This window comes from Thermobia domestica, chromosome 9 (genome assembly GCF_964235325.1).
Source record: "Thermobia domestica chromosome 9, izTheDome1.hap1.1, whole genome shotgun sequence".
In the NCBI taxonomy this organism is placed as follows: domain Eukaryota; kingdom Metazoa; phylum Arthropoda; class Insecta; order Zygentoma; family Lepismatidae; genus Thermobia; species Thermobia domestica.
In genome coordinates, this window is record NC_137462.1 from 115,915,141 (window position 1) to 115,939,691 (window position 24,551).

General features: G+C 35.8%; 1 protein-coding gene across 2 annotated transcripts in view; it reads left to right on the top strand.

Annotated features, from left to right (window-relative positions):
• Nucleotides 1-16,138: 16,138 nt before the first annotated feature.
• The window catches only part of LOC145694955 (uncharacterized), a 229,111-nt gene continuing 220,698 nt past the window's right edge, over nt 16,139-24,551 (top strand). The window contains exon 1 of one of the 2 annotated variants that reach the window (XM_081771761.1): nt 16,139-16,331. The gene's annotated coding sequence lies outside the window, so the exon portion shown is untranslated. The remainder of the gene's footprint in view (nt 16,332-24,551) is intronic. The other variant, XM_081771760.1, reaches the window with a different exon arrangement.

Genomic DNA, 24,551 nt, shown 5'->3' on the forward strand with positions numbered 1-24,551 from the left:
ATACGCCAGTGTTCTCAACAATCAAATTATTCCTTTTCGTTAATAATAATTCAACTCAATCATTTGCTAATCGTTTAAAATGTCTTCTACAAGGTAAACAAGCATCTTAGAAGTAAGTAAAGGTACCAATATATTTCATTAAAAGACTTTAGTTAAAAGATATCTATAAGTAAATGGCTTATACCACAGTGATATCATTTGTGCTTAAAATACAACTAGGACATGTCTAACAAGCATCTACATAGGTAAATATCACAATATAGGGTGAATGTGCCAATAGTCGTCACTTTTTGATTGCAACTTTGTCTTTTACTTCATAACTTTTAACAGATACAGGTGAATGCTTAAATTGTACATTGGTTCTAATATTTGTAGCTTATTGTGTGATACAGGATCATTACCTTTGATATAAAACACATAGAACAAAGTTTACAATTAAAACAATCCAAACATGCGAAAAATGCCTATAGTCGTCACAAAAATTCTCAAAGTCGTCACCTTAAACTTCCAGTGTTCGTCACTCTTACAAATTCTTATAGTTCAAGCTTATGCGAGTATTAACGCTTAAGATGAGTGGCTAGCATGTAAAAGGCTGTCAATATCATCATCACTATCACGCACATTGAAACAATTTTCGCACATGAATTCCACATCTGAATCAGAATCATCCACACCCGGGAAAATTTTTTTGTGTGATTTGCTAATACAATTAGCGTGAAAGATTTTGTTGCATTTGATACATGTAGGGTTATCAGTAAGTATTGCTAACTCATTACACTTGGCACATAACTGAGATTCATTTCGTGGCTTTGTAATTGTTGTTTTCTTTCTTGTTTCAGCTTCGAGTCTTTTTCGTTTTCTTGCTTCTTGAGAGAGAGATTTTTCTCTCTTCTCACCTTCCTTATTCTCATAGAATTGCTTCCATTCACCAGACGAAACAGCTGATGGGAACTTCTGAGTTGATCTGGTTTTCTTGCGTTCCACGTCTCTTGGCCACCAGAGATGTTTCTTAAACGGAGAAGGAACAGCGACTTGTGATTTGAAAGAGAATCTCCATTAGAACTGCCTTCCTTCACGGGAGTTTGCGACGGTTTAGTTAATATTGGCTCACTTCCCACACTCGCAGACACAGAACCTTTGAGCAGATGATCGCTTATTTCTGCTTTCTTCTTAATTGATTCCCAGATATTGTAGAGATTTTGGTCTTCAGGGTCGATAGTAGATTTTCCTCCCAAGACGTCGTTGAATTTAACAACTGTATCATGACCGATTTCATTGTGTAAAACATTAAGAGCCATGTGATATTCTTCGATACTATATTTCTTTGAGATGGTGCTTTGATGTTCGATAGTTTCTCCCCGTGTGTGGTGATCCAAACATTTCGAATAACAACTGCATCTACATTTAAATGGGCAAGTCCACACACCCGAAAGCTATTCTTTATCGTCTCCGGTGTGGCTTTGGTTTTTACAACGTCCACTAGAATTGGTGCAAAATCTGCTTTGGTCACTGTTCGATTTGGATTAAGCTTCTGCCAGTCATACTGTTTACTAATAAAGTGAGCAGCATTAAGTTTGGAAATTTCATCAGATTTGCAATTAGTTAATCAAGAATAGAAATAAAACCTGACGTTACTTACTTTGTAGCATTTTTCACCAGGTCTCCCCTCTGCAAAAGGTGACTTCTGGCCATCTGATTTAATTATTTTCTGCACGGTATCCAGGAGATCGTGCTTTTTCCTTGGAAATCCTTTCTTTGCAAGATCTACCAACAATTTAACAACAATGACCTCTTCTTGTGGTGAGAGTACAGTTTTTGGTCCCATTTTTCTTTGTTCAGGCACTTTTCCACTAACTTTATCTGATAACGTCATTCGAAGAACACCAAAAATTGCAGCAACCTTCTTGATACTCATAGATTTTGACCGTACTTCAGAAATGGCTTTGTGCATCGCATCTTCAGAATATTGTAAAATCTTCCGTCTTTTGGTATTTTCGTTCATAGTTACAGCACCTGAAAATATAGAAAAAAGAATATTAATATCGTAGGTAAGAAAAAGTCAGGTTCTGAGACGTTTCACTACCTGCCAATAGCTCATAAATAAGCGAGGTAAGATCTTTAAATAAAACGATAGTTAAATTCAAAATTCTGGTACTAATGAAAACATGGCAAAATGAAAGTTAATTTGCTTTTCTTAAAATATTATCTCGTTATAAGACAATTTTAAATTTATACATTTGAAAATCAGTTACAGATATGAAACTTTTATAGTTTAGTCACCCCGGAGAGGGAAGAAGGAAAAATTATCCAAAAGATATAAATTATTCCTAATTACCCTGTAGTCGTCAACCAATCAACCAGTGTTCGTCACCCCTATGACGCCCTTTGGAAGGATACAAGATATTGGCGCCAAAATTTTGTAGCTGATACCTTTCACCCCAACAAAAATTTTAAAATGATTTTGAAGCTTCTATTAATATGTTCGTTAAAAAACCCAGTCTTCGGCATATCTGACGAAGTAAGGAAGATCACAAATTTTCTTAAACCTATAGTCGTCACCCCACTGTTTTTTGTTCAAATATGAATTTCAAAGACAATTGCATGGTAAACATTTAAAAGAGACTTAGGTTGATAAAAATAAATAATTATTTTACCTTTTAGAGCTTCAACTGCACCGTCCTCTGCTGTTTTTCAACCAGCAGCAACAAGTTTTTTAATTTTCCAAAAACTGCAATTAGCACGCAAAACAACAGCCTTTGCACTTCAATTGAAAACAGAAAACAAAAGACGCCCGACTCGGTGTTAACGCAAGGCGGGCTAAAAACTAAAGCCATAGACGTTAGAGATTAGCCAGCTTGTATTAGTATAACCATGACTTACGCCATCTTATGAACGAATTAATTTGGCCATGACGACCATTGGGGGTATGACGAGAATAGGCGCATTCACCCTATATATATATATACTAACATGGTATTCAAGGTAATCTAAAACACTTATATACATAAGGAGTCACAATATATAAGCCTACAATCCAATCCAATATTAATACAATACAATCACTTCAAGCGTTTGCATTCACCTAGCATATCACTAAAACAAAATATGCAACCCTACATTACGTTAAAATAAGTCTACATGCATAAAAAGTCACAATATATAACAATACAATACAAAGTAATATTAAAACAATACAAACCAAGAGGTACAAGCTATCCATACTATTCATATATACATGTAATTTGTCAATCGTCTAAGCTTCGTACACCATTAGACCCATACAGTATCCAAAAGATAATATTCTATGCTAAAATCCCATATCAGCTACTAAAAATACCATATCAATACATAAAATACGTTTCTTAGAGTTGCGTCCGTTTCCTCCCACAATATATCATACATTTATGTGCATTATGTACTACTCTATAATATATATATCGCAATATACCTCTAAAATATACGAAAAAACAAGAAAAATTATTCTTTCTAACCCATGGATGTCACTGGATGCAAGAAGTTAACATTCGTTTATGCCTAATTTGAAAGATTGTTTTCGAATATTTTGAGTGATGGCTCATTTTCACTTGATTGTGAAGTCAACATCGCCACTTTGATCACTTATTATTTATTCCGGTTGATACCACAAACGAAGTTTTTAACTGCACAATCCGGCACAAATGATTAACAATTGTTAAAGCATAACAGGACATTAGTTTTGAAACATTTTGAGTAGTGGAGATTTTCACTTGACCGCCAAGCTAACATCGCCATATTTTTCTCGCTTATTATTTATTCCAGTTAATAGCTCAAAAGATAGTTAGAATGCAAAATCCAGCACAAGCAATTAAGAATCACTAAAGTGTAATTTGAAATTAGCTTGGAAATGTTTTGACACTTGACTCACGCCAGTGTTGCCACTGGTTCTGTTGTTACTTATTCTCGTTCATAAAACAAACAAAAATTTCAAAACCACAATCCAGCCCAATCATTTTGAAACAGATTTGAATGTAATTCTTGATTAGATTTATGATTATTGGAAAGTAAGATGTGAAAACTCAACAGCACAAACCTAGTACAACTGATTAAACAGATAGTGATAATTTGATATAGGGTAGGGATAATTTGAAATAGTTTGGATTAGGGATGGCCAAGATTTTCCGGAATCCGGATTCCGGAAATTTTGTTTTCCGGAATCGGAAATTTTACTTTCCGGAATTCGGAAAAATTCCGGATTTCGGAAAAATTCTGGATTTCAGAAATATTCCGGAATTCAGAAATATTCCGGATTTCGGAAAAATTCCGGATTTCGGAAAAATTCCGGAATTTAGAAAAATTCCGGAATTCGGAAAAATTCCGGATTTCGGAAAAAATCCGGAATTCAGAAAAATTCCAACATTCGGAAAAAATCCGGAATTTAGAAAAAATTCGGAATTTTTCCGAAATCCGGAATTTTTCCGATTTTACTTTCCGGATTCCGGAAAGTAAAAATTCTGGAATTGGCCTCCCTAGCTAGTAGCTGTTAAAAGAGGAACACAATAATGAATATATATACTACATTAGTTTCTTGTAGTTGGATATGTCTTTATCACTTACGTAGAGAATTGCTACTGCAGTTATTTACTGCTTTATGAGGAAGGTCTTATTTTCACACACAAAAAAGTCGCCGGTGTGTCTCAAACATTATCGCGTTCCCACCTGCAGCTGCTCCAAAGCACTGCAAACTACTTTTTAACCAGGTGAAAGGCAGTGAAGGAAAAGAAATCTACAAATATTCTAATAATATTAGCTTATTGTCAACATACCTACAGTGAGCGCAGAAAGTGTTCGTACACCGTGCATACTTTATATTGAAAACAGCTAGCATGAGAACGGGAGGTGGAAAAAATATATATATAACCAGAATTGACTATACATTGATACATTTTATTTCTATATACAAGAGAAAGGCCAAACAAACACAATCACTGTTTTGTTCACAAGAAAAGAGAGAATACCTTTTTTGTAAACTCAAAAAGTCACCATACACTTATGCTTGAATTAATGCTTATAAAGTATATTACGTTCTTTAATATTTTGTGGGATTACCCTGTGCGTTAATGATTGTCTGTAGTCTTCGTGGCATTGATTTCGCCTGTAGTAGTTTGTAGTTCTGTAGCTTTGGGACTGATTATGTCTCATTCTTCTTGAATAGCTTTTCTCAGGCCTTCTTTAGTAGAGAAGCTGTGCCTTCTGATTCTTGTCTCCAGAACAGACCATAGATGTTCTATGGGGATAATGTCTGGGGATTGAGGAGGTGTGCGAAGCTGTTTCAAGGTATTATAGAGTAGCCACAATCGAGTATTTTCCGCTGTATGTTTGGAGTCGTTGTCTTCCTGAACAATAAATTGTTTTCAAGAACCATCTTCTGCACACTAGTATGGAGATTTTCCTTTAATATGTTAATATACACTTTGTGGATCATCACTTCATCGATAAAGTGGAGACGACCCACTCCTGAGGCACTCATACAACCCCAGACGAGCACGGACCCTCCTCCGTGTCTTACTTTAGGGGCGAGATTTTGAGGATTCATCTCTGTATTCACCTTGCGCCGTACCATACGCCTCCCATTGGACTCGATAAGATTAAATTTACTTTCGTCCGAAAATATGACCTTATTCCAGAAAGAAGCCTGATCCCTTATCTCTATACTCTTTTTCAACCTTTAGTCTCTTTATACGATTTGTCTTGTTCACCCAGAACATTTTCCTGGCTATCCGACCATGATACCCTGCAAATATTCCGCACTGTACTGGCTGATACTTTAACACCATGTGTTTCCAGATCCGTTGCCAATTGCACAGCACTACTTTTCGGAACCGTTTTTCTTTCCCTAATAATGTAACGTTTATCTTGTTCACTCAACACTCTTGGTCTTCCATTTTTTTTCGCACAGTGATAGAAACATTATACATCGCAATTATTGTTTGTACTGTTGAACGAGGCCTGTCTGCAAGCTTTGCTATCTTTCTGAAAGACGCTATCCTTCTTATGCAATTTAATAATTACTTTTCTTGTCTCCTCATTTGTTTCTGTTCGGTTGCTTCCATTTTGACAGCCCACCGTGCAGTTTTTTCACTCCTATTCACAACTAAACTCATTCTGTTACTCGTCATGCTATACAGAGGTGTATACTCAGGTGAATACTAGTGAACCCCAGTTGTGGTATCTTTGTTTCGTATTCGTACGTCAGGTGTACGATCACTTTTTGCGTCTACTCTATACACTTTCTACGGAATTTATTTACTTTCTGACCATTAAACTTGTCTTTGTGGTTCTTTATTGATATATTCATAAAGCTTAGTTTTATTATTCATATTGTGTGTGTTATTACACTTCTTAAATTTTCTGTTTCTTTTTCGCAGGCATTCTCGTTTCAATAGCATAGGTGTACGGACACTTTCTGCGCTCACTGTATGTACAGTAAATACAAATTTATAATTTTTGACTTTACGAAGTATACAACGTAATCGTTCAATAATTAACATAAGCAGGCATTCATTAATTTATATTAATATAATAATTAATAAAACTAATAAGCGGGTGATTGATGACTCAGTGGTAGAGTTTTCATCTATGGTATTCTAACCCAGGACATGTGGGTTTTCGATGGCTAATTTTGTGTTCGAAAATTTTCCCGGTGGTACTCTTTTTCCCTTTCTTATATTTGTTCCATCCTCACTCATTAACGAATTTAGTTTATCAAAACTCTATAGCCATATATTCATTCTGTTCGTCAGTGAAACAAACAGTCTCAAGAATCTGATGGATTACCATCAATTTTGGCCATGATGTACAGAGTCAATAGTTAAGAATCGAGTTCCCTGATGAATGTAATATTCAAACCGGAAGCGGTACAAATCAACCATTTCCGGTTTTAATGCTAATCATTATATAGTAAATATGGTAATAGATAGCGAGAAGCGGTTTCCAGTAATCGACATATATGACATTCATGTAGATAGAATGTAGATCTGCTGAAAATAATGAGCTTAGGTATTTAGAGAGCATTTTCCGCTTTAGAAAATTTGTGCTTGGTAAAGAATGTAGAGAATTAGCTGAGTCAGGCACGTAGCTAGAATATGGTAATAGGGGGGTCTGTCACGAAATACTGTGGTTATTTACCAGGGGCTCAATCATTTTAAACTATTTTATTGGCAACATATATTGGTTCGTTTAGCCAAGATTTCTAATGGGGGGATGATATGAAATACTGTGGTTACACACCAGAGGCTCGACCAATCTAAATATTTTACTGACAACATACCCATATTGATTGGTTAGGACAATAAAATGAGGATATATTAGTAAGTATTTTAATAAGAAGCTATGAAGAAATCTCGAGTAAAAGAATATAAAAAAGCATTGAAAAAGATATAGTCTTCCGAGGTCATTCGAACGGTGTCGAGAATTTTGCGTTTGGGAAATTTGCGCCCTACCTCAAGAACAGGGAAAATTACGCCTGCGATGTACCTCCACCGGGAAGTTTGAGCCCTGCGAAATAAAAAAAAAAACCTATTGGAGCTTACGCATTTGCTCGGAGGGGCTGACATTACAGCATAAAAATCCTCCCCCCACAATCATGCCATTTGTGATTTATTTTCATTGTGGCTATATAAGGGGAGAATAAATTTCAATATAAGCCAAAAGAACACAACGGATCAACGCAATCACCGCTTCTTCCAGGGAGATGATTTTGGGGAAACACTGGCCTCCCCAGAGCTCTCAGAGTGCCCCCTCGGAGGAGACCAAAATAATACGTCTATAATATAATAATAAATAGAATAGTACCAGCAGTGATCCCCCTCCGGAATACTAAGTGTGGCCCCGGAACATTTTTTCTGAAAGAACGACTGAACGCAATTGTGTGTTTGAAGTGTAATTCCAGCAAGTAAACACACTGTACATAGTTTTCTTGATAATATTACTGAACTGATTTTACATTCACTTTACATTTTCTTTTCTATATTTTGTGTCCTGAAAAGCCAAACAACTCGCAGGGATTGTGAATAGAGATATCTGGGTAGAGCCAAACTGCCTTTTGTAGATTAAATTATACTCTTTGATTATATTAATAAATAATTATATATCAGTCATTTATACTTTTATTGTAAATTTTGTAGTATAATGAAAAATTGTATTTGTATGGATTGCCCTTTAGTGAACTAAAATTGTACTTTTTTCATTTGTTCGGAATATTATAACGGATGGAGTAACTCACTGAGACGATGAGAGGCAAGCCTAGTTCAAGTGTGAGTGGAAGTTACTTTACACAATACAAAAATAAGTTGAATTGTAGGGCGCTAACATCCCAGTGCAAATACATAGCCGGCGCATTTTCCCCTCTTTTTGGGGTAGGGCGCAAACATCCCAATGCAAATATATTGCGAACGCATTTTGTCCTATTTTTGTGATAGGGCGCAAATTTCCCGGGCGCAAAATTCTCGCATTCAAGGAAAATATAATGTCCGTGAAATTGACAAGCCACTTATGTCAGAGTCCAATTTCGACTTTAAACGTCGCTAGTGCTACGTTAGTGTTCGATAGTGACGCAAATCGTTAGTACTCCACAGATAACGTGTGCTTTTTAAATAATGGATATAAGTCTTCTAACTGCATGCCAACAGGCCCACTTCTAAGAATCATCTCAAAAATGAGGTTAACCATTAGAGCAAGTAAGTGCTCATTAGTGCCATTAACATTAACGCTAATGCCTCCATCGTACGGCCCTTTGAGTAATAATAACACTACGCTCTTTGCTAGTCTCAATACGTCCCTATATTCTCGCGAACATTCTGACGTGCCCAAGTTAGTTACTTTTTTTTTGCAACTATTGTTTATCTGTTATTGTTTATTGTTTATTGCTAGTCTGCAGAGTAGTCCTTACATTAATATGCCATTGTCCTTGATAATCATTGCGTATTTACAAGCAGTTTGTTATTACTGTTAGAAGATATCAAAAAACAACAGATAAAATCTACTACTTAACGGTGCATATTTTTCTTTTACAGTACATAAAAGATTAATAATAATAATAATAATAATAATAATAATAATAATAATAATAATAATAATAATAATAATAATAATAATAATAAGACTATTCCAGCATAAAAGTTATCAATTGCATCACACTGGCAACAAGCGACGCATATTTTAACTTCATAAAGATTCGTTTCTCACGATTTTCTGGAAAACTACGTATGATAACATCTTCATTATGTCAAGTTGTTTATCTCAGTGTGATATATGTCTTACCTCTGGACAATATCACAGTAAAACAAAAATTAAATATTAGGAGTACATCGTACTTTTGGACTACATCTCATTAACCATGAGAAGGTTGAGTAGTGTATACTTTAGGATGGAAGTTTCAACTTAACTTGCATCATACATTCTTAGGATTACAAAAAGGAAATTTGTTCGTTTGCATTTGAACAAAATTCTTAGGATTACAAAAAGAAAAAATAATTTTTCCGAATTACGGAATTTTTCTGAATTCCGGATTTTTTCCGAAATCCGGATTTTTTCGAATTCCGGAATTTTTCCGAAATCCGGATTTTTTCTGAATTCCGGAATTTTTCCGAATTTTTCTGAATTACGGATTTTTCCGAAATCCGGAATTTTTCTGAATTCCGGAAATTTTCCGAAATCCAGAATTTTTCCGAATTCCGGATTTTTTCTGAATTCCGGAAATTTTCCGAAATCCGGAATTTTTCCGAATTCCGGAATTTTCCGATTTTACTTTCCGGATTACGGAAAGTAAAAATTCCGGAATTTGCCATCCCTAGTTTGGATTTATTTTTATTGGTGGCGATTTTCAATTGACCATCAACCCAGCATGACAACTTTCATTCGTTTATTATATATTCTGGATGCTAACACAAATGAAAATTTGAACGGCACAATCTAGCACAAACGTAGTCAATAGTTTTGAAACAATTTTGAAGCATTTGACATATTTTACATAATGTCAATTTTCACTTGACGTCAAGGTAGCAACACCACCTATTTTTTATTAGCGTTTTGATTGGTAAGAAAAATGAGCAATAGCACAATCCAGCACAAAAGTACCACATTTGATTAAACATAATTTGAAATTACTTTGGAAATATTTTGATTGGTGGCAATTTTCACTTTTTTTTATAAAGTCAGCATCGCCACTTTATTTCGTTTACTATTTATTCCAGTTGATAGCACAAACGAAAATTTGAACGACACAATTCAGCACAAACGATTGATACTATTTCCAGTAATAATTGTTAGAATGGCTATTTTGTTCGACATACGTTACAACAGATAGTAAGCACCAAATTCAATATATTGATTAGCAAGAGCAGAACAAAAAATATGAGAAGCGCTAGGAAACATATATCAAGAAAAATGATCATAATTAGAGATCACCTGGTAGAAGAAGTGGAAGATTTCCATTACTTAGAGGGTAAAATAACGAGCGATAACAGGTGAAATCAAGATGTATAATCCAGAATAGCTCAGGCGAAGAATACATTTGAGGAGAAACAGAAGCTACTAACCGAAAGCTTCTTCATAGAAATGAAAGCATGTGTGTGGAATGTGACATTGTATGGAAGTTAGACATAGACACTAGGAAAAGGAAAAACGGAGAATGGAATCCCTTGAAATGTGGTGCTGTGGAAGAACCATGAAAATTAGGTGGACGGACAAGGTATGAAAGGAGAGAGTATTAAAAATGGTAGGAGAAAAAAAGGAATATATTGATGAATATTTCGAAAAGACGAAACAGGATGATTGAACACTTTATGAGATATGGGTGACATGTTAGAAGCAATGGAGGGACCTGCAGAAGGATTAGGATTAAAAATTAAATTTATGGACTTCCAGCACCTATGGCCATATTAGGCTGTCACGTATATGAGGAATGACGTCCTTCTACGAATACACTATACGAGGAAAGGGAAAGAAGGAAGCGGACGGGGATCTGTATGTTAGATACAATCTCGGCATTAGCCTGGTGTGAATATGAAACCAGGAAAACCTCACTCAGGATGGCTGGCAAAAATTTTTCTTGAGACATTTTTCTGACACTGTCCTTATGTATAACTATAACATCAATTTACATCTCCGTAATAATATAATTAAGATCCCATCACTGATTCATAATCAGTTTTCTTCTCCTAGATTTTCTAATCTTATTGGGCATACATGATATAAAAGCGGTGTTTGGAAGAAAAACCACATTTGTTTGAAAATTTCCTTTCAAACATTGTGCAGCATTTTGCGATTTGTGCACAGTTGTTGTCGTAATAAGGTGTTTGTGGTGTACACAATGTTTATGCATCACACACTTTTTTACTATGTATCATTACCATAAAACGTTTTCCCATCAATTCATAATTATAACATTTGAGGATATAAGAAGTTCTGACATAGAGTGAAGCGAGGTTACTCACTATAAATAAGTAACCCCTGCCAATTACAGCTGCATTTAATTTTTATTTTATTTATTCATTTATATTTTCTTTTTCATGAATTTATTTCTCCCTAACGAATAATTTTAATTTTGAAGAGTTGACGTTTCGGTGTAAAGATTGGAACTTTTACACCGAACAAGCCTCACACCGAGACGGCGTAAACGTTCTTACACCGAGACATCCGTACACCGAAACGTCCTACACCGGAACGCCCTGCACCAAAACGTCCAACACCGAAACAACCGTATCCCATTTAAAATCTCATGTTCATATCGTATATAGAGTAAGAAAATTTTCTCTTAATCTGGACTCCCTTCGAACGGCGGACAGCTTCCCTGGAAGGGCAGTTGCGCCCTCTACCCTCCCACAAGTTACGGTCCTGTACAAGAGTTCATTTGGTGCTAAAATAAATTGATATATAATGAATGTCAGTGCACCCATAAAATAGAACATAACTGAGGAGAACCTGAATTTTCAATCTTGATACATGTATCAATGCATGCGCGGCATGAAATGAGATTCTAAAAAAAAAAAAAAAAAAAAATCCCGGCGTTCTTCCATCCTTTGGTAGGACAATCGTCAATTATCTACGCATTACTCAGTGTATTTGCGACGGCGATGTCGCTGAACTCGAGCAATAGAATACTCCATAACTTTCTGTATCAAATTAGTTCTAATACAGAAAGCAAACTTGCTACTTTGATGCACATTGCCTGCAGATATTCCTGTTATTTTAGGCAGAGACGTCACTAGGCTACCCAGGCTAGTTGCCTGGGAAGCGCCCAAGGAAATTGATGGCATTACTATGATTCCACAAAGAAGTATCATGCCGAACTGTTATATTAATGTGCCCCAAAATATTTAATCTCCACCTGGAAATTCTTATTTTCTATATTCGTTAAACCCTTTTCATTTGAAAACCATAACATAATAGGCCAATATATAAAATAAACCTACATACATATACTGTTACAGACATTACATTCCACATAATCCTTATTTGTGTATAATGTTCTTCGTTTGGTGAATGTAAAACGCAACTTACACAATCGTCGTAACAACGGAAATGCTTTTTTTATTGTCTATCAGTACACGAACAAATTCCAGGTATGTCTTAAATTACATTTCACCTTGACACATTGCCTCAGCCGTAATGCTGTCAACATAGCTGCCTTGATTATGGATACACTGCGCATGAAGTGCTTCAGGTTAGTGACGTCATGTGCTGTTGCTCTGGTTATGTCAACATAAGAACTCCCTTATATTTGATCGTTTATAATGGGTGCGAAAGTTTAAGCCAACTTATTTGACCAAATTACCGTCAAAGAAAAGTGTGATACAATATTTGATGGAAAAGTATGACGATGTAGGCTTAAGCTACCGCTTTAATCTTTTTTTCTAGTGATTAAATGACTGTTTTAAGGAAGTTATACATGCAGAGAACACACATAGGAAAATATCTTGGAATTTAAAAAAAAAAATGTTTAGTAAACTATTTCACTCGTTTTGTCGGGAATTAATACAATGTTAATGTTAGAGAATTTTTAGGAAAACCTGTGAAAGATACGGAAAGAAAGGAACATTAAATCTATGAAAACTGTCACAAAGGAAAGTGCAGCAACTATAAAGTCCAAAGGGAAATACTATAACAGATAAATAGTTTTCGGTGCTGTATCTAGGTAAGGTTATTAGAGAAGATACCGTATGAACTGTGAATTGAAAATTAAAGTTAGATAGGAAAAAATGTCATTATATCCAACTTACTTTTTTTAATATTTTCGGAGCCCCTACAAGAGTGGCGCCTTAAGCTATAGCTTGTTATGTGTAAATCTGGTAGGCCTACTAGTTGTTTTTAACTGGTTTTCAAGCATTACATTAAACTATGTTGTTGTGTTTTAAAATTATCAGTAGTTAATTCTGTTTTTGTATTCTAAACATCTGTTAATTAAGTTATTTTTTAAGTTTTAAATATTTATTTTCCTATGCGTCCGGACCCTCCCAAAGGCTCTGGGGCCCTCGGCGATTGCCTAGCAGCCGACCTATCCAGACCGGCACTGAGTGTATCATATAGCTATACTATCGCTAGGTGCATGATAAGACATTTTGCCACCTCACTTTCCTCTTTCACTACGTCTTAGTTCACACACGTATGTATCAAACATTATTAATGTAAAGCGGGCATGAGGGTCTTTCTACCTCCAAAAGATTACCTAATCATCGAATAAAATTTTCTTTATGAAACTTATTTTGAAGTAATTAAAATTAAAATTAATGTTTTATATATATTGTTTTATTTTGAAATGAAAGTAATAGTGAATTCTGGACTGCTTGTTTGTCCACTGTTCCCTTAAGAATGGCAAATTTTTTGTTCCCCCTTGAATTGTATTCAAAATCCGCCACTTTATGTGTCTACTGCTTTCTCCTGGTTTTATATATATATATATATATGCATTTCTAACTGATCAGGGGACTCTCGGGATAGCTTTTCTGCTCTCGTTTTTCCCAGGATACTTCACGGTCGGTGACGTCACATGGAGGTATCGCGGTATTTTTCAAAATAAGTGAAATACTGCATAAACAATCACACTACTGTTTCAAGATGGACAAAAGTTATCTTACTTGTGCAGTAGCTCATTCTAATAACACAGGAAGCAAAACAAATGAAATAATGTTCCATCGATTCCCTAAAAATGATGAACTTCAAAGAAGATTGATTTCCCGCTGTAAGCGAAAGAACACTTTTAATGTGGATAACGCAGGTATATGTTCTGCTCACTTTTCACCAGAGGATTATCAAAAAGTTTGAAAAAACGAGCTTCTAAGTTTCCTGCAAAAGTAGTGTTTAAGATGTGACGCTGTTCCTTCATTATTGATACCAAACTGGCATGGGGAAAAATAAACTAGACACTAGTCAAGTTGAAAAACAGGTGTGTAACAACACTAATTTCACTTTTATGACATTTGTTTCTGAGGCCCTGAAGCTTAAGGAGTTTATGTATGTAAAGCGAAGTGGAAGGGGGTACCAACGAGAATATAAATGTATACTCTTATATATTCTATAGTTTAAATGATATTCGTAAGTTTTGTTAAGTATCTGAAACATTATTCTGGCAAAGTGCTCAAAGTGCACTTGGAGCAGAACATTCATAAGAACCTATTACGAACCGAACCTAACTTTACCTAATCTAATCTTGTATAACCGAACCGTACCTGTTACGTACACATCACATTGATTTTATTCCTTCTCGAATGCCATATCGTGTGGCAGAATCATTTGTTCTTATCAAAGTGCACACTTACCATATTCTTATAATTGAAGGGCTGGCCGAGAAAGGGAGCTAAGCCACAGAAACTAAATTCCGATAAATCGAAGGGCAAAGTGTAGAACAAATAACTTCAAATTTTCCCGTGTGAAGGTAGTTCTTTTATGTATGTATACCACTCTATAGATATCTGTGCAACTTATAACCTGTAATACATACTGTAAAATTTGTTATATTGAGTAATAAACAAATATTAGTAATGTAAAGGAAATATTTTGCTGTCACGATTTCTGACAATTTGGTTAATACACACTAAATACAACGGGTTAGGTTAGATTTCTAACCTGACCTAACTTAACATAACCTAATCAAATTAGGTTAGGTTAGATTCGGTTATATTAGGTTAGGGTAGATTAGATTTCTAACATAACCTAACCTATCCTAACACAACCTAACCTAATTTGTTATTACATACCCGGAATCTCTGAAATTTTGAATAATGTTTGCTTTATGTATTTTACTACCTGAAATGCCGTTATTGAGAGGATTAGTTTATGGAAAGTATTTGAACTCCTTCCACCCTTGGAATTTGCGTTTCAATGAAAGTGCAATGACAAAAATCCATAATGCCACCCCTTCCCCACACGCAAAGAGGATGAATTTGGTTTTAAACGGCATCGGGATGGTTACTATTCATTTCAGCGACCCTAAAAATCATGGACTGGACACCAATTTCTGTTAAGTTAGGTAGTCCTGGCTGCATTAAAGCACCAAAAATCGTTAAAGTTGGTAGAGGAGAGTTGGCAATCAAACATTGTTACAATGAATAGAAAATGCCTCCTCTACCCTTAAAACGGAAATTTTCAAAAACAATGGGACATGTTTTTCTTTAAGCTTAATGAGGAGTTTATATACCGAGTTTCATCTTTCTAACTTGATAGGTTCGTGAGATACTGTATTTTAGGTACAAATTTTGAACCCCTTCTACCCCTTAGGATTCGCCCTTTAATCAAAGTAATAAGGGCCAGGTCAACTCATGTACGGTACTAAAAATTATAAAAATCGATCCAAAGCTCTAGAATGAATTAGCGAGTAAACATTATATTCATTTTTATTTGTATAGATAATTAACCATTATTGACGATATTTATATATTTATTACATTATATTGTCTCATCTGTGAGTAGAAATAACTCATTATTTGTATTTGGAAAGACAAGGGATATCATAATTATGTTTTGAATTCTGTTTTACGAATGAAGCGCGAAGTGTAACAAGCAGGCAAGCGAAAACAATCTTCACTTCAATACCTCCACATGACGTCACGGACAGGGAGCCAATCAGAACGCTAATCGCGAACTGGGGCTCGGTCTGGCAGCACTGCGCTGTTCTATGGTACGTGCTATGGTAGTCGTGCGTGCTATGGAACATAGGTTCTAGTTCTGGTTAATAAACGTTGCATGAAATAATAATTTATAAAGTGCTTTGGTTTTGATAGTCATGTTGAAAATAGGTTGTGTGTATTTAGAAAAGATTCAATTATTGCTGTGAAAGGTAATTTCCTAGTTCATAAACAGTGAGTATACAATTTTTTTCAGTCACTTCAGTGACTGCTACATAAACGTAAATGTTTTGCTATTATTTGAGATAAAAACACATCGTGACTTTCGTAATGGATGGTAAATTTGTGTATTTTTGTATATAAGCACTACAGTTTGATTAATGGTTAGCTATTACAACGAGTAGCATTCTTGAAACATCAGGAATGCGTTAAATTAACAAACGAGCTGTTGACCATCAGATAATGAAATAAATGTAATTTCTTTTGTGGTGCTACACGTCTCTCAGTAATATAATATTACGTGCAGGTTTCTTTTGCCGCACCAGTCGATATAATTGTTGAAAAATTAAATTCTTTCACAAATTTCCTTTCCTTCTTATTACTTCCTAAATAATTTGCACTACGCAACATCAGAATATCGGATTAAGTTCCAAAATTGGACGTCCGTTTCCAGCAAAATTTTGAAAATTTACAGGGTAGATATGGATAATTTGATAGTTTGTGGGCTTGATAATATATAAGGGTCTCGAAGAATCTGTTTATTTGTTATATGTAAGTGGTTACAAACATGGGACTATACGGCGAGTGGAGGGAAGTACTTGGCGCAAGGCAGGGTTGGCAAAAACCAAGGTTTTTATTGAAAAAAACAAAAAACTCGTTTTTTTTTTGTTTAAACCAGTTTTTTTGGTTTAAATAATTTGCTCTATGTATTTACATTACATATGGACAGAAATAAGTTTGTTTCGCCTTGCTGTTATTATGCAACAACAGGGTTATGCTGGAAGGGGTTTTACAAGCTTAAAGCGGAATCCAAACAGCTTCCCGGTTTACATCCGAGAGAAATTGTCCTCCATTTGAACTCGGAACCGGGACTAATTGGCCACAAATGCAATGAGTCTGCCGACTCACTCACGAAGGACTCTTGATAAAAAATACGTTGTACTAATCTTTACATACTTGTTAATATAATTGTCAAGAGTCATTTCAGGACAAAAAGATAAATGGTTGCACAAGTGAAACCATTATACAGAATTACATATAAATCGGGAAACTCCCGCGTTAGCCATTGGGAAACTCCTGTTATTACTTTAAATGCAAAGCAAATCCTGTTATTGCTTTGCATGTAAAATCGAAGGTCAACATATCATAATCAGTACGCTAAAACTGAGGTATTAAATTCCAAATTTACTATGTAGATATCATTCAATAAAATTAAAACGAAATCCAATCCAAGCTAATGTTGGAAGCTACGTAGGCAGTCGATAAATTTTGCAAATGTCTATCAATACATTTAGGCAACCTTTCTTATAAAACCACAAGCATTCAGGCAAGCAAAAACATACAATTTGGCTTCGTTTCATATGTTTAGGCTTAACATCTTTATGTAATACCGAGGTTATAAACAAGACTTTCGCATTAAAGTGACATCCAAACCGCTACGTCTTTCGACCGAGAATTCTGAACATAGGACACCTTGATTAAAAGGTGAAAAGGAGATAAAACTAATGCAGATGGTTTATATGTGGAAACGTCACCATGGAGTTCACACGATTTAAAGCATTTTTCGTTCTTTTTTTTTTTCTTTTTGGTTTAAACCAGTTTTTTATTTATTTATTTATTTATTTTAATCAGCTGGTTTAAACCAGCCAACCCTGGCGCAAGGTAACCGAACAGTTTCATATTAGTTGTGGGAAAGTAACGAGCATTTATGTTATCAACATGGCGGATGGACAAGGGCTGTGAACTAACAGTTTTAACATTTGTAAAGCAATACGTTGATAACGAGTAAAATCTTTTAAAAGTTTGTGAAGAGCACGGATTAATGAACCTAATAACAAATTTGAGAAAATGTGGAAAGGAGATGACAGCGAAAAAACGTGGCGAAGGCGGACGTCCAACTTCGGAATAAATGCCAAAATATCTCACATGACATAGTTAAAATTCAAAGTCATCATAAGCAATTGCTAAAAAATTACAATTCGGGTTAAGTTTAGAGTTGCCCATCCAGTCTGAAGGTGCCCTTGGACTTTGCAACATACAAAAAACAGTGCTTAATGTATTACAAATTGTTAACTTCAGTACTCCGTGGGCTTCACAAAAATTTAAAAGTTTTTTTTTTTTTCATTATTTTTGCGCATCCATTACACTTGTTCGCCATATTTTACAACTACCATGATGCTGAAACCTTCCGCGAATGCATCCACATCCGGCAAATAGTACTAACTTCCACATATCTTTTCTCGTATTAAACATAAGTCTCCTGCCGAACTTACATTCCTAAATATCAAATAAAAACTTCAAATTAAAATTTATTACCTCATTTCTCCTGTAAATTTTTCTGATTTCTATAAAAAGTGGAGGGGTAACTCTAAACTTAACCCTTCGTTTAAATAAGGCGTTGGATGTATGCATGAAAACTACAGTGCTAAAAACAAAGCAAAACCTGTGTTAGGTGCCCAGTAAGAAGCACGAATTCTAATTAACCGAGTCAAGGCAGGGCGAAGCTGGGGGCCACGAGCGTTAGCGTGAGAGTGCGTCCGAAGACAGCAGGCATATCATCGAAGCTGGATATACGCATAAGCGAGGGTAGTGAATACGATTGGATTTTGGCAATGGTACGAGTTTTAATGGCACTGGTCACGGTTTCATACTAGTAGCGCTCCAATTGTAAACGTAACGTGCAGCTTCTCTACACTGCTCAGAAATACACCACCGGTGGAAAATAGTTTCTAATATAGTCATCTTTCATATGCACTCACTTATTTTATCCGTTGTAAAGCACTTGTAATGATTTTACACTAGTAACCCTACACTTGTAAACAGGGTTGGCTGGTTTAAACGAGCTGGTTTTTTTCAAAAGAACCAAGTGGTTTAATCCAAAACACAAAAAATGCTTGTAAATGTGTAAGTATTCGTAAAATCTTGATGATCACGTTTCACTCCCGTATATTATTCGTATTATATTCGAACCTAAATTCCCCATACTCAAAGAGGGGCCGCGGTGGCTCAGTGGTAGAGCGTTCACCTCAGGTGTTTGGGGTCCCGGGTTCGATCCCAGCCACCGCCAAATGAACTTTGTGGTGGACAAACATCGTGTGTGTGGGTTTTCTCGGGGTTCTCCCGTTTCTTCCCACTTTCTTCTTTCCATCATTTCATTCATTACTCATCATCACCGTCTCCTTTAGCCTAACCGGCATAACCGTAGGGCGTAAAACTCAAAGATTTCATTTCATTACTCAAAGAGATTATACTACAAAAGCAACTTTTTTTTTTTTTTTATTTAAGTTTATGAATGTTTCTTTTGTGATTTTTTAATAGTTTGTTATTATTGTTATTCAGCTGCAATCAGAGAAAAATTATAAATATTGTTTCGGCTTAACAATGTTTACTATTGATAAGATACATCGAAATGGAGATTTTTTTTTTGGGGGGGGGGGGTCATACAAACCTCACGAGTGGCATTTATTGAAATCAGAAGTATCTTTGGTATCTACTTATGTATAAATGGGTCAGAGCCAAAGTGAACTCAAATAATTAATATCTTTATTCACTTCTCTTACTGATATGCAAATTAAGTAGTTGTTCTTTTTACCTTGGACTAATAAAAGTAGTAGTGAATCAACTTGGACTAAATTAGTTCTTCTATACTCTGCAGTATTTTGAAATTGTCGATACGTATTTCTGTATAATGGTTTCACTTGTGCAACTGTTTATATTTTTGTTCTTTTGAAATGACTCTTGACTATCATATTAACAAGTATGTAAAGATCAGTGCAACGTATTTTTATCAGGAGTTCTTCGTGAGAGAGTCGGCAGACGTATCGCATTTGTGGTCAATTAGTCCCGGTTTCGAGTTCAAATGGAGGACAATTTCTCCCAGATGTAAGCGGTTTGGATTCCACTTTAAGCTTATGTGACTCCTTCCAGCATAACCCGTTTGTCGCATAATAACACCAAGGCGACACAAACTTATTTCTGTCCATATGTGATATAAATAAATAGAACAAATTATTTAAACCAAATAAGCCGGGTTTAAACAAAAAAACAAAAAAAAAAAAAAAGTTTTTTTTTTGTTTTTTCAATAAAAAACCATGGTTTTTGCCAACACTGCTTGTAAACATAAAATACAGTTGTATTACTCTATTTAATTCTATCGCTTGCAGAAATTTGTTCTTTATAAAAGGTCTTTTCATGCAAAGTATTGAATTTTACCTGTAAATCTTCCAAAATGTGGTGCGCCGAAAGTAAACCAGAACCTAATATTTATTTTATTGGCGTAGCACGCACGCACACACCATAACAAAGAATGACTGGAAAATTATTGTTTTTAATTTTAATGAAGTGTCCGAGAGCAACAATATAATGACTGCAAATGTATTGCAATCAGATTTGGGTATTAGGTGTAAGGAGATTAAAATTGGAGAATCTAAGTGTTGCACCTACAGGGTGTCTATCGGTCACGAAAGTCATGAAAAAGTCACGAATTCAGAAAACGGTCATGAAAGTCAAGGAAAAGTCACGAAATTAAGCTTTTACACCACGAATTTTTTTTTATCTGGAGAAATATGGTATAGACTGAAAAATTTTGTTCTATAAAACGTCAAAATTCACCACCAAAAATGTCGATTTTCGGCTTTAGACCGTACCAAATCGCAAGCAAAGCACGTTTCTATCGCATGCATGAAAATTTGACCCAATTCGCACCCAAATTCACTCTTCAGAAGGTTACTAAATTTTATGGTTTGGGAAAGGAAAGGTCACGAAATTTCATTTTGGAATTTAAGTAGACACCCCGACCTAGCTATACGTTCCAAACAAAAATTGACTTAAAAATCAAGGAATTCCAAAGTTAGCTTTGAGGTGCCGTGGAATAAGGAAATGGTAATTCTTGCCTCATTTAAGTGGGCCGCGGTGGGTCAGTGGTAGAGCGTTCACCTCTGGTGCTTGGGGTCCCGGGTTCGATCCCAGCCCCCGCCAAGTGAACTTTGTGGTGGACAAACACCGTGTGCGTGGGTTTTCTCGGGGCTCTCCCGTTTCCTCCCACTTTCTTCATTCCACCATTTCATTCATTACTCATCATCAGCGTCCCCTTTAGCCTAACCGGCATAAACGTGGGACGTAAAACTCAAAGATTTCATTTCATTTTCTTGCCTCATTTAAACAAGAAAGTTGGTTAATTTGAAAATATAGGACATTGATATTATAAATAGTTATTAAGACATGGGCTTATATGTAGTCTAAGTTTTGAGTTTTTGTGCTGCCTCTTAATGAAAGCCTTGAGCTGGTGAAGGATAGGACCTAATGTTAATCTGACTTGAACTCAGGGCTGATGTCCCGCTAATTTCGGCACTGGATTACACCCACATGAACTTGTTTTCAGCGTTGTATTACTAATTATTTTATTGTTTAACTGCCGCGGATGTGGCCAGAAGTAAACATTTAAGGAGAGATGAACAGAGTCAGAGGATATGTCAGCATGAGAATAACACAAAAAGGTACGAGGGCTAATCAACAAAGACTGAGACTGATTATTGTATCGCAGTTTCCTTTGTTGCCGAATGCCGGCGTGTTTGATAGTGAAAGAGTTGTGTTTCATGTATACTCTCACTAGATGTCAGCATTGTCATATCGGTAGCTTGGAAGTAATACGCTGTTTTAGACACTGCTTCCGCTTCACCTCACCATGTGCTGCGTATATGCATACGATGGAGGTTACATGAGAAGAAACAGTATTGAGCAATAAAGTTTTGTTTTCGCTTGAACCATACAGCTTCTGAAACATACGAAAAGCTCAAGCAGGCTTACGATGAAAGTGCATTACCTCGAGCAACAGTATTTCGGTGGTTCAGAGAATTCAAAGAGGGACGAGTTTTATGCGTTAAGCAAGGCCTCTACTGTGATTGTCCGCGAGGATCAAAGGATAACATTGCGTAAACTAATTGGTATTGGAAATTTCATATGGTAGTATTTTTTCAATAATGCACGATCACTTCCATATGTCCCAACTGTTGATATCAGAACAAAAGGCTGTGCGAGTTGACACTTCCCGTGAGGTGCTGCATTCCTTTGCTTTGGAGGAGTTTCTTCAGTCAGTTATTACTGGAGGCAAAGCTCCGCTGTACTTACTTTGAGAACTGAAGCGTTGGTGAAGAATGGGGCGATTCTGAAGGACATATCTTAAAATGGCATGCATCTCATGTTCCAGGAATGACAGGAACGTTCACTCAAGAGGGGACTACTTTGAGAAAGATCATGTGAATATAGAGTTTTAGTAATAAAGACATGTTTAAAAAAATCAGTCTTAGTCTTTGTGATCAGCCCTGTTTAATAAAGGTCACCAGTTTAGAGGGATTAATTAGGGAGGAAAATGAAGTTAAATTCTGTACTTTATGAGTTCGTGTATTCATGGAATATTAGGTAAACAGCCTATAGAGCATAATACAGGGATGTACTGATACTGATACTTTTGGACACATTTCTTATATATTATCAGGATTTCAGAATAATGAAATGATCAACGTTGTAATACTGTAAATTGTATATTAGATATAAGGCCAAAACCACAGATAGAAAGCAGAATTTCGTATTAGGTTTCACACAAAATATATATTTTCTTTAAATTTAATTCAGGTCACAAAATAAAGTTGGTGAGTACTTCAAATTATATGCCCGTAGCAAAACTCCCTCTATAAAAATTGCTGCGTGAGTACCGCAGCATTCTGAAACGTGTATTTTTGTATAGTGCACATCTTAGTTGTTAAGTGAAGTCTCGACCCGACTACGGTAGGAACCATAGTTTTGGCGCTGTAGACCCTTAAAGTTCATAGTTCATATTTTCGGCAGCCTATAACTCCGAAAGGAAGCATTTGTGCACCCAAGTTGTTCTATACTTTTTGTCTTACCTTGGTGTCACGAATCATCTTTCAAACGTTGTCGGTGTTGTTTTGAAACACCCTGTATAATTCGTATTTCATTAAGTAAATGTTTCAATATGTTTTAAATGAAACTAAATATCTTACAGCGTAAAATAAATAGTTTTATTAGGGGCGCGGTGGCTCAGTGGTAGAGCGTCACCTCCGGTGCTTGGGGTCCCCGGTTCGATCCCAGCTCGCGCCGTGTGGACTTTTTGGTGGACAAACACCGCCTCGTGTGTTTTCTCGAGGTTCTTCCGTTTCCTCCCACTTTCTTCATTCCACCATTTCATTAATTTCTCATAATCACCGTCTCCTTTAGCCTAACAGCCATAACCATGGGACGTAAAACTGAAAGATTTGATTTCATTTTTTTTTTTTTTTCAAATAGTTTTATTGTTGAAGTATTCAGTTCCGATGCTTTGTGCGTTTAATTGCGGGAATTTCTCGAGCACTTCTTTCGCGACGAATTATTATTATTATTTATAAGCTTTCTTTACTGTACATCGAAACTTCCACTAGTACGGAAGTTTGAATTCAGCACTTGAAATAGTAAGCGTTACGTACGTACTCTTCGAAACTCCGAGCATTAAGATTTTTAAATTTGACAAGAATTTATACGCTATTGCTGCTGTTGATTCTACAGAATGCTTATTTGAAAAGTAGCAACAAATAACTAAACTAAACTATTGTTGGAAAACCAAACTCTACTGAAGAATACTTGTGTTACCATCAAAGGTAATAAAAAATAATAATAATAGTTTTATTAATACACTACATATTTACTAGTAGTACCAGCACCTATGGCCCTAAGCCCATCAGACGTATGAGCGATAATGTCCTTCGGCGTCGCCGAGTGGGCAAGCACACTGTTCACGTAAAATTGTATATTTTACTTCAAATAGGCTATAAGCGCAATCCATACATTAATTTGTTCTATAATTATCTCAATCTAAAGTACGGCTTGTTTTTATGCATTTAGTGCATTCAGAACTTTATAAAGGTCTTACGTTGAATGTTGTATACATTAACGTGAAAGCACCTAATTCACCCAAGAAAAGTCCAAAATCTGATAAAAATCACTTCCAATGTGATCACCTTAATTGCACCAATAATATACTAACGAAAATCTCAAAAACCCAGGTGGGTTTTTTCGGGCTGGGCCCACTTGGGCAAACCCTGTAAGTAGCAGTATTACCCCCCCCCTTCCCAGAAGTCCTTCCTGGATCCGCCCCTGCGTAGCACATTGTCGATAGCCACAAAACACTTATTTTCACTTCTCTTATGCTCTTCCTGTACCCTGCTGAAGGTCCATTTGGAAGCA